The following is a 15,707-nucleotide window of genomic DNA, read 5'->3' on the forward strand; positions in this document are numbered from 1 at the left end:
TTAATAGATTAGCTTTGAGAATCGGGCAGGTGTTTTCCACCCAAGCCAGAAAACATCAAAATCAGATTGCTCTCCAAGACTTTCCGCACAGGCAATCGAGTTAGAATGACTCGTACGGTCTAACAGATAATAAAACACACATAACATTTGCTTTAAGGTACAGGCAGGGGTATTTTGTCCCGTGCTTAGGAGAAACAAAAACTCACTCTATTTGGGAATAGGGTAATTGAATACAGATGGGAGGAGGTAAATGAAAGAATTTAGCAAATATCTCAGTGGAATAGCTAATGGGAATGAGACAGAATAGGAAATTAAAAATTATTCGAAGCAGATGGACCATTCTTTGAGTTTTTAAAAATTTATTAGGGCCGCGAAAAAATGTGTCTGTTTATTTTCTACGGCCATGAAATTAATGACTTGGTGAGTTTTGCTTGTGCAATTTTATGACTGCCATGTCATCTGTCATAATTTGGGGGCTGTTTGATATAGATTTATGAATGTCCCCACCCCCGCACCCCTCCCTGATTTATTGGCGTGGGTCAGACATGAATTAGGCTGTCCCCTATCAAGGGAGCAACGCCAATGGCAGCATAACCCCACAGGCCCTGGGTGGGGGGCCTTGGGGATTCTCAGCCCGGAGGTGAGTGGAAAAGCCATGGAGGGGCTGTGGGAAAGGGGTAGGCCTGACCTGGCTGAACTTTCTCTGCAGGGATGACCCCAGCCTGCCCGGGCTGGGGAGGAGGTGTTCGGAAGGGGTTTCTTGCAAACTGTGGGGAGCAGGAAGCCAGCCCGGGCTGCTTGTGCTTGGCCGGGAGTGAGGTGAGGGCTGTTGCTGCTGCTTCAGCCCAGCCCAAGGGCCACCTGGCTTCCTGTCCCTTCAGCCCCCATAGCTGGGCTCATCTGTCTCTAGACCTGAAGCTCAAGGAAGGAGAAGAAAATTCACAAATTGGGAATCTGTGTGCCTGGCTGCATGCTGGGGGCTTACGTGCATCCTCTAGATGGTGGTTAAAATAGGGCTTTACAACCAGCAGATTTGGGTCCAGTTTCGATCTGATTCTTCCCAGCTGGGTGGCTTTGGGCTGGTTACTACCCTCTCTGAACTTCTTTCCTTCTCTGTAAAGTGAGAATAGAAATGCCTAATGAGGGCTTCCCTGGTGGCTCAGTGCTTGAGAGTCCGCTTGCCGATGCACGGGACACGGGGTTCGTGCCCAGGTCCGGGAAGATCCCACATAGCACGGAGTGGCTGGGCCCGTGAGCCATGGCCGCTGAGCCTGCGTGTCCGGAGCCTGTGCTCCGCAACGGGAGAGGCCACAACAGTGAGAGACCCGCGTTCCGCAAAAAGCCCTCGGCTACCTTGTAGAACTTTGGGGATGCTCCATCCAACCAACTGCTGCCACCTTCACCGTTCCAGTTTTTAAATCCTGAGTCAAGCGCGCGCGCGCACACACACACACACACACACACACACACACACACACACACACACACACACACACACACACACACACACACACACACACACATCAAAAAAGACCAAAAAACCCACACCAGATAAAGCCATGCCAGTCTCATCTCGTTTTCTGCACGAGTTAGGTTTTGTCAAGAAAAGGGTGTAATGCAACTAACAGCCCACCTGGAAGCATTTGCGGTGGACGATGGAGGCGCCAGACTCAGTGTACTCCTGCTTGCTGATCCACATCTGCTGGAAGGTGGACAGCGAGGCCAGGATGGGGCCGCCGATCCACACGGAGTACTCACACTCAGGGGCAATAGTGATCTTGATCTTCATTGTGCTGGGAGCCAGGGCGGTGACTTCCTTCTGCATCCTGTCGGCGATGCCTGGGTATGTGGTGGTCCCGCCAGACAGCACCGTGTTGGCATAGAGGTCCTTGCAGATGTCGACGTCACACTTCATGATGGAATTGAAGGTAGTTTCGTGGATGTCACAGGATTCCATGCCCAGGAAGGAAGGCTGGAAGAGACCCTCAGGGCAGTGGAACCGCCCATTGCCAATGGTGATGACCTGCCCATCGGGCAGCTCGCAGCTGTTCTCCAGGGAGGAGCTGGAAGCCGCGGTGGCCATCTCCTGCTTGAAGTCCAGGGCGATGTAGCACAACTTCTCCTTGATGTCATGAACGATTTCCCGCTCGGCCGTGTTGGTGAAGCTGTAGCCATGCTCCGTGAGGATCTTCATGAGGTAGTGCATCAGGTCCCCGCCAGCCAGGTCCAGATGCAGGATGGCGTGGGGGAGGGCGTACCCCTAGTAAATGGGCACCGTGTGGGTGACCCTGTCACTGGAGTCCATCACGATGCCAGTGGTGCGGCCAGAGGTGTACAGGGATAGCACAGCCTGGATGGCCACGTACATGGCTGGGGTGTTGAAGGTCTTGAACATGATCTGGGCCATCTTCTCACGGTTGGCCTTGAGGTTCAGGGGGGCCTCAGTCAGCAGCACGGGGTGCTCCTCAGGGGCCACACGCAGCTCTTTGTAGAAGGTGTGGTGCCGTATCTTCTCCGTGTCCTCCCAGTTGGTGACGATGCCCTGCTCGGTGGTGTACTTGAGGGTCAGGATGCCTCTCTTGCTCTGGGCCTCATCACATAGGAGTCCTTCTGGCTCATGCTCACCATCATGCCCTGGTGCCGGGGTTCCCCCATGATGGAGGGGAAGACAGTCCGGGGAGCGTCGTCGCCCGCGAAGCTGGCCTTGCACATGCCAGAGCCGTTGTCGACCAGGAGTGCAGCAATATCGTCATCCATGGTGAACTGTGGGGAGAACAGGACCATGAGCCGGGGGTCGGGTGGGCCGCCCTCGCCCTACCCACTTCCCTGGTGTCTGTTTTAGATAGGCTGGTTTAGGAAGGCCTCTCTGACATGGTAACATTTTTTTTTTTTTTTTTTTTTTTTTTTGCGGTGTGCGGGCCTCTCACTGTTGTGGCCTCTCCCGTTGCGGAGCACAGACTCTGGACACGCAGGCTCAGCGGCCATGGCCCACGGGCCCAGCCGCTCCGCGGCATGCGGGATCACCCCAAACTGGGGCATGAACCCCTGTCCCCTGCATCGGCAGGCGGACTCTCAACCACTGCGCCACCAGGGAAGCCCAGTAACATTTTTTTAATATGTAATTTTATTTATTTATTTATTTTTGGCTGCGTTGGGTCTCCGTTGCGGCGCAGGGGCTTTCTCTAGTTGCGGTGAGCGGGAGCTACTCTTCCTTGCAGTGTGTGGGCTTCTCGTTGCGGTGGCTTCTCTTGTTGCAGACCATGGGCTCTAGGTGTGCGGGCTTCAGTAGTTGCAGTACGCGGGCTCATAGTTGTGGCTCGTGGGCTCTAGGGCGCAGGCTCAGCAGGTGTGGCTCACGGGATTAATTGCTCCGTGGCATGTGGGATCCTCCTGGACCAGGGCTCGAACCCATGTCCCCTGCATTGGCAGGCAGATTCTTAACCACTGTGCCACCAGGGAAGCCCTGTGGTAACATTTTGAGCTGAGACCGGAAGGAAGTGAGCTATGCATATAGATATTCAGGAAGAGACTTTCCAGGTATAGAGAATAGCAAGGGCAAAGGCCCTGAGGTGGGAGGATGGTTGGAGAGTCTGGGAAAAAAGCAAGAAAGCCAGAGCAGAATAAATGAGGAGGAAAGTTATTTTAAAGTCCATTATCTCATTTGAACCCTACCACAGTTCCCCAAGGTGGGCGTTATTAACCATAGTTTTACTGATGGGAATACTGAGACTCAGAGAGGTCAGGTCACTTGGCCAAAGTCACACAGCAGAGAAAGCTTCCAGCCCTGTGCCTCTGTGAACTTTTCCCGCTGTACCACATTACTTCTCTGGACATTACAATTGGGTGGCACTGCAGAGTGGGACCAAGGGTCCAGAGAGAGGGTGAGAGCTGGAGAAAACTGCAAGGTGGTTTACAGTTCCTGAGATGTCTGGAAGGTGTGGCTCTGCGTGCAGGCAGGGCTTGCTCCTGTGGCCAGGAGGCCCATGGCAGCCCGAGCTGTAAGGATTCTTTAAGGCCGAAGTGCTGGGCTGTGACAGGGCAAGATGGATGAGAGCACTGGGCTTAGTACCCGACTGAATTTCCTGAGCAGTTTTCATCCAGATGGTCTCTGGGAGAATAAGGTTTAAGAAGATTGATTCCCTGGGAAGGGAGGACAGGAAGGAGAAAGGGCTCCTGGCCTGTCTGCTCCCAGTGGAAACGTCTCTTGTCTTTGAATAAAGGAAACTACTGCTTTGAAAGGTGTGACTGGACGGGCTTAGTGGCTCGTGTGATTTGCAGGCCTCAGGAGTGGGGCGGGAGGACAGGAAAGGGGTGGTGATGGCTTTTCCGCCTGGCAGGAGGGCAGAGGGGGAGGCGCCCCTCCTTCTGGGCAGGGGCACCTGCATCCCGTGCAGTGCTAGGGGTCCACTCGGGTGCAGTCTCCTCAGCCCCGCCTGGATTTCTCCATCCTCTGCTTCCTCTTTCACCTCTGAATGACTTCAGGTCTCCTGTTGACCCTAAGTGCTCGCAGCTTCATGCCTCCAGGTCTCTTCTCATGCTGAGCCTGGGCTTGGAAGGCCACCATTCCGTGGTGGGGCGGCCAGTGACGTGACGCTTACTGTGTGTGTGTCGGGGGATAAATGAGACAGAGAACTGGCATCATGGCAGGAAAACTGGCATGAAAGTTGCAGAAACCTTCTGGGGGAGGAAGGACCAAGACTTGAAGGTATTCAGAGCTCTGGGAGCGTGTATGTGAAATGCTGTGAATGTTCTGAAACTAACTTGGCGATGGTTGTACATTTTTGTGACTTGACCAAAAACCATTGAATTGAACACTTACAACGGATGAATTGTGGGATGTGTGAGTTGTATCTCAATAAAGTAATTATTAAAACAACACCAAAAAGACCCAGTGGCAGGGAAGGCTATTGAGGTCCCTGAGATAAAAATCATCATGGGACAGGCTTGGGACCGGTGGGCTGGCTGGTGGCTCTGCGTGGGGCAGAGAAGGCAGCAGAGACTAAAATCTGCCTCCGTCCAGTTGTTCTGGTTTGTGTCCTGGGATTTTGTGTGTAGCAAATTATTTTTTTTAATATACTTTGAGAAAAATTCAAACAGATGAAGATACCAAAGGATTCATTAAGAAAATGTCAAATGGAACGTTTTAAATATCCCAAAAGAGAATAGTATAATGAACTCCTGCGTACCCATCATCCGACATCAACAATTATCAACTCATGGCCATTTTTTTTTTTATTCACATCCCCGTTCACTTCTGCCCTTTCCAGCTTATATTGAAGCAAATCCCACACATCATGGTTCATCTGAAAATAACATTATTATACCTAAAAGAATTAATAGTAATTCCTTAAGATCATCAAATATCCAGTTATTATCCAGATTTCCAAATGCTCCATTAATGTCTTATTTTTAAAAGTTTTAGTTTGTCTGAGTCAGGATCTAAATGAGGCCACACATTGTGATTAGTTGATATATATATATATTTTAATAAATTTATTTATTTATTTATTTATGGCTGTGTTGGGTCTTGGTTGCTGTGCACAGGCTTTCTCTAGTTGCAGTGAGTGGGGGCTACTCTTTGTTGCAGTGCGTGGGTTTCTCATTGCGGTGTCTTGTTGAGAAGCATGGGCTCTAGGCGCGTGGGCTTCAGTAGTTGTGGCATGTGGGCTCAGTAGTTGTGGCTCATGGGCTCTAGAGCTCAGGATAAATAGTTGTGGTGCATGGGCTTAGTTGCTCCATGGCATGTGGGATCTTCCCGGACCAGGGCTCGAACCTGTGGCCTCTGCATTCGCAGGTGGACTCCCAACCACTGTGCCAGCAGGGAAGCCCCATTGAGTCGTTTTTTAATCCATAAGTTCCTCCTCTTTTTTTTTTTTTTTCTTGAAGTTGGTTTGTTGAAGAAACTGGATTTTTGTTCAGAAAAGTTTCTCACAGGCTGAATTTTCCCATTGTATGTTTAGCAAGCTCCTCTGCACTCTGAATTTCCTGTAAACTGAAAGTTGGGTCTCGAGGTTTGATCAGGTTCAGTTTTTTTGTTTGTTTGTTTTTTTCTGTTTTTGGCAAGGCTTTGTCGGTGGTGGTATGTTATTCCATCAGGAGACACATAGCATCTGGTTGTCTTTCTTTTTGTGATACTCAATGTCTAGGTCCATAAATTCATAAGGGGCTGCAAAAATTATCATTATTCTTTCTGCATTTGTTGCAAAGAGAAACTTCTCCTCATCTACTATTTGGTTTCCCAGTGGTACAATTCATATAGGAAAGGCAGGATAAAGCTGGATTTATCCTTTTATCTACCAGTCTTGAAAAGAACGAGTTAGTTTCCTATCATCCTCCTGAGTTTGTTTGTTTGTTTGCTTTCAGTATCATTATGAACTCATAGATTTAAATATATTTGGTGAATTTCAATCCACTGCAGTTAGTTTTATTATTGATGTCTTACTTGTCCCATCTTTGTCCAATGGGAACACTTCAGTTGGTTCCTGAGTCCTTTTGACGCCACCCTAGTGGTCTTTGAAGAGTCCTCGCTGGCTGATATGATATGGCTCATCTTGTCCATTCCCTGCCTCAGAATTGGGATCAGCCATTTCCTGTGGGTGAATAAACCTAGGTACGTTTGTGGAGAGGAGCATCCTCTCTTACATCCTGTGTACCATTTTGGCTTGGGCACTGCATGACTCAAAGAGCTCAATCTGGTCCCATTAGTGCGGACAGAGCAAGTGGCCGAGGTCTCAGCGTAAATAACACTTTCTCAAGAAAGCCCTCAGTGCTCCCCCAGACCACATCAACAGCCCCTCTTTTACATTTCTTATTTTACTCATTTTGGCAACAGTCAACATTCTTGGTTGCAAGCAACAGAAACTATCTCTGCTGACTTAAATAGAAAAAAGATTGATTTTTTAAGAAGTATGTATTAGGATGTTGGTTTGCCTGTACTGACAGATAAAGATAGAGCATTTATTTCTCTCTTGTAAAAATGTAAGATGATAGGCAGTTGGAACAGGGGAGGCTGCAGGGTGACTCTGCTCCTCAGAGTTGTCCAAGGACCCAGGTTCCTTCTGTCTTGTTGCTCTGTATCCTCCATGACAGTGCTGTCCAGTAGAATTTTTGTTTTGTTTTGTTTTTTGTGGCCTCTCCCGTTGCGGAGCACAGGCTCCGGACGCGCAGGCTCAGTGGCCATGGCTCACAGGCTCAGCCGCTCCGCAGCATGTAGGATCTTCCCAGACTGGGGCACGAACCTGCATCCCCTGCATCAGCAGGCGGACTCTCAACCACTGCGCCACCAGGGAAGCCCCAGTAGAATTTTTGGTGATGATGGAGATGTTCTTTTCCTGTGCTGTCCAGTACAGTAGCTACTGGCCACATGTGTATATTGAACACTTGAACATGATTAGAGCGACTGAGGAACTGAGCTTTAAATTTTATTTTATCTTAATTAATAAATTTAAATTACTTTAGGCTCATGTGGCTAATGGCTCCAGGGTCAGACAGCATATGTCTAGAAGTTTTCCTCATCTGCCTGGCTGTGAAAGAGACTCTACCAATCTACCTTGTAGATTTCAGGATGGGAAGAAGGAGGAGGGGCAAGCAGCTTCCTTCTGAGGACACACATCAGTTCCTGTCCCTTCCCATTGGCCAGAACTTAGAGGGTCAGGCTTTGCTGCAAGGGAGTCTGGGAAATGAAGTCTCTAGCTGGAGAGCAGTTGCTGCTACTAAAAGGAAGAAGAGGGAGAATAGATATTGGTGGACAATTAGAGACAAGGAAACTGGGTAGCTTTAGACTGTTGCCAGGAGGTGGGGACAGCAGAGAATTAGCTTTTGAGACCTCCAAGGCAGACATAAATCTCCAAATTCTCACTGTGTTGCTGATCCTGTATCTTGCTCACTCTGTGTCTCCTGGGGCACAACTGAGGGGTTAATATTGCCACCCCAAATCTTACAACAGGATCCCCAAGTTCCACAGCTAGCTGTATGGTCATTTCATTATTTAATCCTCAAAAAAAATTCCAGGAGGAAAGAACTATCACTATTCCATCTCCACATCTCAGCCTCCATCTTCACATCACCTCTTCATGTCTGTCTCGAATCTCCCTCTGCTGCTGTCTCATAAGGGCACTCGGCATTGGATTTAGGGCCCACCTGGATAATACAGGATAAGCTCCTCTTTTTAAGGTCCTTAACTTAGTTGCATCTTTTGCCATATAAGGGAATACTCTCAGGTGCTCAGAAAGGACATAGACATATCCTTTTGGGGGTCAGCCTTTATCCCACTACAACCCAACTCACAAACCTGGTAAGTAGGTCCCTGGGTTACACAATTGCAGACACATGGTGTTTAACATGGTGGCCCTATTGGTGACAGCAGAGCTGGGATTTGAATCCAGGCCAGCCTGATTCCAAAGCCCACTGTTTCCATCTAGAATTTAACCTCTAAAGGTTTGAGAGTTAGAGCAGTTCAAGAACAGATAGCCGTGGTTAGACCAACACTGGTTAGATTCACGCTGAAGGCTAGATCTGAAGTTCTCATCCTGGATGAACTTCTCAGCTCCAGCCAGGATCAGGGGTTTTCTTCTCTGTCTCTCTTCCCCCTCTTACTAGTTCCTTCACTGCGCTGGTGGGTTGTGCTGTGCCTCTAAAAGAGAAGAATTCCTCACATCTGTAAAGTGATTTACCCCTTATAAAGCAATTTCATATAATATAAAGTTGAGGACTTTTTTTTTTTAGAATTGGTGCTACTTATTGTTCTTGATTTAAAAAGCAGAAGAGTTGAGATCCTTCGGTATTTTTAAGGAAAAACAGCCCCCAGATTAAGTTGACTTTGTAGCTGACCCTTGCTTGATTCCTTTTTAGGGTCAGTGGCCTTTGATAGAAAAAAAATACCCTCACTCCTGCAGCCTGAGGAAGTGGAAAGACAAAGGAGGCTTGAGCAGCTCAAGGCAGGAAGAAGGCAGCCCAGCGTGGGAGCTGCTCCCCAGGGCAGGGGGCTGTGGAGAAGGGAGCTGCCCAAAGGCCTTGCTTGCCTCCATGGGGAGGCTGGTTCCAGGCTCTTCAGAGCTGGGTGCCAGGCTGGGAAGCAGTACCCAGGGGACCAGCCCCTGACTGGGTGTGGCTGCTTTTCCCCGAATCCTAGCATGTGCGCCCTCAAGGGCACTCATGCCCATTCACTGCAAAGCTGCACACGTTTCCATACTCAGAACCCATATCAACACGCACTGGTGCGCGCGCGCACACACACACACGTCTATTTTTGAATAATACTTGCCAGCACTTACTAGGTACTTCCTGTGTACTGGCACCATTTGATCAAGTGCTTTTCACTCATGAATCGGTTTCAGTCATTACCACAACCTTGTAAGGTAGGTAATATTATTTTTCCCATTTAACAGATGTAGAAACTGAGGCACAAAGAGACTAAGTCACTTGCCTGAGTTGGATTTGAACCCAGCCCATCTGGGCCTAGAGTCCACACTGCTTCACCCAGGCCCCCATCTACTCTGGTGTGACACATATGCATGTACACACACACATTGTGCCACTCACAGTGCTACCAGTTTGTGTGCAAATGCACTCTGACACACACACTTACTGCTGACCCTACACGTGCGCTCCTGCTGCCCCTCCTGCCTTCCTTCCCCTCCTAGGGACCAGTTTTCTTCTGAAGCCAATGGCGGAGGCCCAGCCAGCCGGGTGTCAGGGTCAGGATGGGGGCAGGGTGGCCGCTGACAGGGTGATGGAAAGCAGGAAAGTCACAAATAAGCAAACAGCCCTGCCTGGACACAGCCTCGCAGAGCGTTTCCTGAATGTCCAGGGACATGTTTATTTTTCGACGACTATCCAGAGCCGACCCCAAGTCTTTTCCTTCCGAATGGCCGTCTTGATGGAGCCATGGTGCTGTGGGTCTGGCTTGTTCAGAGCTGATGTTTACAAATGTCTCTCTTCTCTAACAGAGGCTGGGAGGCCCTCGTGGGGTGGGTCCCGTCTTACTTTTCAACCTCATCCCTCCAACCCCAGGTTCCTGGCTGCTGGCTCTCTGACCCCACACCCTTCAGCCCACTCCAGCCCCCCTTCCTTTGTTTGAGCTGTCCTTTGCCTGGGATGGCCAATTCCTCTTTTCTAGGTAAATCCTACTCTCCTTCCTGGGTCTAACTCAAATGACATTTCCTCCAGGAAGCTTTCTAGGATTCTTTCAAGGTATAAGGAATCTCTTCCTTTTCTTGGCACTGAAAAAAAAGTTAAATTTTAATTGTGGTAAAATACACATAAAATTTACCATCTTAGTCATTTTTAAGTGTACAGTTCAATAGTGTTAAGTACATTCACACTGATGTGCAACCATCACCACCATCCATCGACGGAACTCTTTATCTTGCAAAACTGAAACTCAGTCCCCACTAAACAGTACCTCTCCATTCACCCATCTCCCCAGCCCCTGCAACTACCATTCTACACTCTGTCTCTGTGAATCTGACAGCTCTTTGTACCTCATATCAATGGAATCATACAGTATTGTGTGTGTGTGTGTGTGTGTGTGTGTGACTGATTTATTTTACTTAGCATAATGTCCCCAGTGTTTATCCATGTTGTAGCACACATCAGAATTTCCTTCCTTTTTAAAGGCTGAATAATATTCCATTGCATATATATACCACATTTTTTTTTATCCATTCATCCATCAATGGACACTTGGGTTGCTTCTGCCTTTTTGCTATTGTGAGTAATGCTGCCATGAACATGGGTATATATCTCTTTGGTACTTTGTTCTTTTAACACAGCACTTGTTTGTCCATTCATTTGTTGATGGATATTTGACTATTTTCCAGGTTTGACTATTACAAATAAAGCTGCTATAAATGTTTGTCTACAAGTCTTTATATGGACCTATGCTTTCATTTCTCTTGGGCAGATATCTGGGAGTGGGCTGGATATGCTAGGTGTATATTTAACTTTCTAAAGAGACTGTCAAACTGTTTTCCAAAGTGGTCATACCAATTTACATTCCTAGTAGCAATGTACGAGAGTTCCTGTTCCTTCATATCCTCACCAACACTTGGTATGACAAATCTTTTTTATTTGAACTATTTTAATAGGTGTGTAGTGGTGTCTCATTGTGGTTTTAATTTGCATTTCCCTATTGACCATTATTTCTCATTTCTCATTATTTTTCACTTCTTTGGGAAAGTGTTCAAATCTTTTGCTGATTATTTTTTTATTAGGCTGTTTGTTTTCTTATTGAGTTTTGAGAGTTCTTTGTATGTTCTGGATATAAGACCTCTATCATATGTGATTTGTAAACATTTCTCCCAATCTATGACTTGTCTTTTTATTCTCTTAACAGTATCTTTTGAAGAGTAGAAAAATTTAACTTTGTTGAAGTCCTATTTATTATTTTTTTCTTTATGTATATGCTTTCAATGTCATATCTAAGAAATTTTTGCCTACCCAAAGTGACAAAAATTTCTAGAATTTTTTTTTTCTTTGGGGCTCCACCTTTTAATTGTCACATTTTAGGGAAGGAATGGAGTAGGTGATGTAATAAAACAAAACAGTAGGCATTTCATCACGATCACACCAAACTGGAAAGCAAAACATATCACTTGATAGCCTTGGAGGAGTGTATTTATGGAAAACTCCAGGATTCTCTGGAATTCACACTGTACAGGAAGCCCTAGTTTCTCATCTTTCCTTAGCAAGGTAGAGAATAAGAGAGAAAAGAAGTCAGTACCGGCAGACCGAGAAGATGGCAGACTAGTGTCTCTGATAAACCACCTTATCGGGGTTTGGATGCCAGTTTCTTTTATAGCACAGAAAGGAGTTAGAGACGAGGAAGTAAAGTAAAAAGGCCATACGTTTTGCAAATATCCCCTGGAACTGCCAGCCTGGGTGAGGGGATGTGTTAATGTCTTTTTTTTTTTTCTTTTTGGCAGCCATCCATCCACGGGTGGACAGGGTCAGACTGTCTCCCTCTGGGTCCCGACTCCCGGAGGTGGGAGGCAGCGACTGCTGAACCTGAGCGCGGGTGACCGTGGCTCTCCACGTCCTTCCCTGACAGCTTCCGCCCTGCTGGTCAGTGGGCAGTGAGCCCAGCGTGGACGCCCTCCCCCACTAGAATTTTTATAGCTTTAGATTTTACATGTAAGTCATGATCTATTTTGATCTAATTTTTTTACATACGTATACGTAAGTATATATATTCTTTTTTTACATTCTTTTCCATTATAGGTCATTACAAGATATTGAGTATAGTTCCCTGTGTTATACAGTAGGTCCTTGTTGGTTATCTATTTTATATATGGTAGTGTGTATATTTTAATCCCAAACTCCTAATTTATCCCTCTCCCTTCTTCCCTATTAGTAACTGCAAGTTGGTTTTCTATGTCTGTGAGTCTACTTCTGTTCTGTAAATAAGTTCATTTGTATCCTTTTTTTAGATTCCACATATAAGCAATATTGTATGATATTTGTCTTTGTCTGGCTTACTTCACTTAGTATGATAATCTATAGGTCCACCCATGTTGCTGCAAATGGCATTATTTCATTCTTTTTTATGGCTGTGTAATATTCCATTGTATATATGTACCACATCTTCTTTATCCATTCCTCTGTCGAAGGACATTTAGGTTGCATCCATGTCTTGGTTATTGTAAATAGCACTGCAGTGAGCATTGGGGTGCATGTATCTTTTCGAAATATGGTTTTCTCCAGATATATGCCTAGGAGTAGGATTGCAGAATCATATGGTAGTTCTATTTTTGATTTTTTAAAAGAACCTCCATACTGTTCTCCATAGTGGTTGTACTAATTTACATTCCCACCAACAATGTGTGTGTGTTCCTTTTTCTCCACATCCTGTCTAGCATTTGTTATTTGTAGACTTTCTGATGATGGCCATTCTGACTGGTGTGAAGTGGTACCTCATTGCAGTTTTGATTTGCATTTCTCTGATAATTAGTGATGTTGAGCATCCTTTCATTTGCCTTTTGGCCATCTGTATGTCTTCTTTGGAGAAATGTCTTTTTAGATCTTCTGCCCATTTTTTGATTTTTTTTTTTTAATTGAACTGCATGAGCTGTTTGTATATTTTGGAGATTAATCCCTTGTCAGTTGCATTGTTTGCAAATATTTTCTCCCATTTTGTGGGTTGTCTTTTCATTTTGTGTATGGTTTCCTTTTCTGTGCAAAAGCTTTTAAGTTAAACTAGGTCCCATTTGTTTATTTTTGTTTTCATTTCCATTACTCTAGGAGACAGATCCAAAAAGATAATGCTGCTATTTATGTCAAAGAGTGTTCTGCTTATGTTTTCCTCTAGGAGTTTTATAGTATCCAGTCTTACATTTAGGTCTTTAATCCATTTTGAGTTTATTTTTGTTATGGTGTTAGAGAATGTTCTATTTTCATTCTTTTACATGTAGCTATCCAGTTTTCCCAGCAGCACTTATTGAAGAGACTGTCTTTTGTCCATGTTATATTCTTTTCTCCTTTGTTGTAGATTAATTGACCATATGTGTGTGGCTTTATTTCTGGGCTTTCTATCCTGTTCCATTGATCTATATTTCTGTTTTTGTGCCAGTACCATACTGTTTTGATGACTGTAGCTTTGTAGTATAGTCTGCAGTCAGGGAGCTTGATTCCTGCAGCTCTGGTCTGCTTTCTCAAAATTGCTTTGGCTATTTGGGGTCTTTCATGTTTCCATACAAATTAAAAATTTTTTTGTTCTAGTTCTGTGAAGAATACAATTGGTAATTTGATAGGAACTGGATTAAATCCATAGATTGCTTTGGATAGTATAGTCATTTTGACGATATTGATTCTTCCAATCCAATAACACGGTATCTCTTTCCATTTGTTTGTGTCACTTTTGATTTCTTTCATCAGTGTCTTATAGTTTTCGGAGTACAGGTCTTTTGCCTCCTTAGGTAGGTTTATTCCTAGGTATTTTATTCTTTTTGATGTGATGGTAAATGGGATTGTTTCCTTAATTTCTTTTTCTGACCTTCCATTGTTAGTGTATAGAAATGCAACAGATTTCTGTATATTAATTTTGTATCCTGCAACTTTACCAGATTCACTGATGAACTCTAGTAGTTTTCTGGCAACATCTTTAGGATTTTCTGTGTATAGTATCATGTCATCTGCAAACAGTGACCGTCTTACTTCTTCTTTTTCCATTTGTATTCCTTTTATTTCTTTTTCTTCTCTGATTGCTATGGCTAGGACATCCAAAACTATGTTGAATAATAGTGGTGAGAGTAGACATCCTTGTCTTGTTCCTGAACTTAGAGGAAATGCTTTCAGCTTTTCACTGTTGAGTATGATGTTAGCTGTGGGTTTGTCCTATATGGTCTTTATTATGTTGAGGTAGGTTCCCTCTATGCCCACTTTCTGGAGAGGTTTTTTTTTTTTTTTCATGGATTCCCTTAATGCGTCCAACATAAGTTCTTTTTTTTTTTTAATCGAAATATAGTTGATTTACAATGTGGTGTTAGTTTCTAGTGTACAGCAAAGTGAATCAGCTATACATATACATATATCCCCTCTTTTTTGGATTTGTTTCCCATTTAGGTCACCACAAAACATTGAGTAGATTTCCCTGTGCTATACAGTAGGTTCTCATTAGTTATCTATTTTATACATAGTATCAATAGTGCGTATATGTCAATCCCAACTTCCCAATTCATCCCACCCAACATAAGCTCTTAATCTGAGGTCTGTAGATGAAAAATGTGTGCATATGAATTATTCTAGGAAGAGCCTGGAGAGTTTTTTTTTTTGTCATAAATTGATGTTGAATTTTATCAAAAGCTTTTTCTGCACCTATTGAGATGATCATATGGTTTTTATTCTTTCATTTGTTAATGTGATATATCACACTGATTGATTTGCAGATACAGAAAAATCCTTGCATCCCTGGGATAAATCCTCCTTGATCATGGTGTATGATCCTTTTAATGTATTGTTGGATTTGGTTTGCTAGTATTTTGTTGAGGATTTTTGCGTCTATGTTCATCAGTGATATTGGCCTGTAATGTTCTTTTTTTGTGGTATCTTTGTCTGGTTTTGGTATCAGGGTGATGGTGACCTCATGGAATGAGTTTGGAAGTGTTCCTTCCTCTGCAATTTTTTGAAATAGTTTCAGAAGGATGGGTGTTAATTGATCTGATTTTTTGCACATGGTTTGAGGTATTGATTGAATTTCATTTTTTACATATATGTAAAAAAATGTAAAAGAATTTCATTTTTTACATATATTCAGTTGTTTCAGCATCATTTGTTGAAAAGACTATCTTTTCTCCACTAAGTTACATTTACATCTTTGTTGAAGATTAATTATTCACTTATTGTGGGTCTTTTTCTGTTCCATTGATTTATTTGTCTACCTTGATGTCACCATCACACTATCTTGATAACTGTAGCTTTATAATAGGTCTTGAAATCAGGTAGTGTTAGACCTCCAACTTTGTTCTTTTTCCAAGTTTTCTGGGCTACTCTAAGTCTTTGTATTTCCATATGGATTTTAGAATCAGCTTGTCAATTTCTAGAAAAAAGCCTGCAAGGATTTTGATTGGGATTGCTTTGATTCTGTACATCAATTTGCGGAGAAGCGACATCCTAACCATCTCTGACCTATGAACATGGTATTTCTCTATATTTATTTGGATCTTGTTTATTTTTCTTTCAGTAGTGCTTTGTAGTTTCTAGTACACAGGGCT

At 44.5% G+C, this 15,707-nt stretch overlaps 1 protein-coding gene and 1 pseudogene across 6 annotated transcripts in view; one reads left to right on the forward strand and one right to left on the reverse strand.

Annotated features, from left to right (window-relative positions):
* LRMDA (leucine rich melanocyte differentiation associated) overlaps window positions 1-15,707 on the forward strand; it is a 1,268,542-nt gene that overhangs the window by 21,095 nt on the left and 1,231,740 nt on the right. The window lies entirely within an intron of this gene.
* LOC132506696 (actin, cytoplasmic 1-like) lies at window positions 1,568-2,760 on the reverse strand (annotated as a pseudogene).

Source organism: Lagenorhynchus albirostris, chromosome 16 (genome assembly GCF_949774975.1).
Source record: "Lagenorhynchus albirostris chromosome 16, mLagAlb1.1, whole genome shotgun sequence".
Taxonomy (NCBI): domain Eukaryota; kingdom Metazoa; phylum Chordata; class Mammalia; order Artiodactyla; family Delphinidae; genus Lagenorhynchus; species Lagenorhynchus albirostris.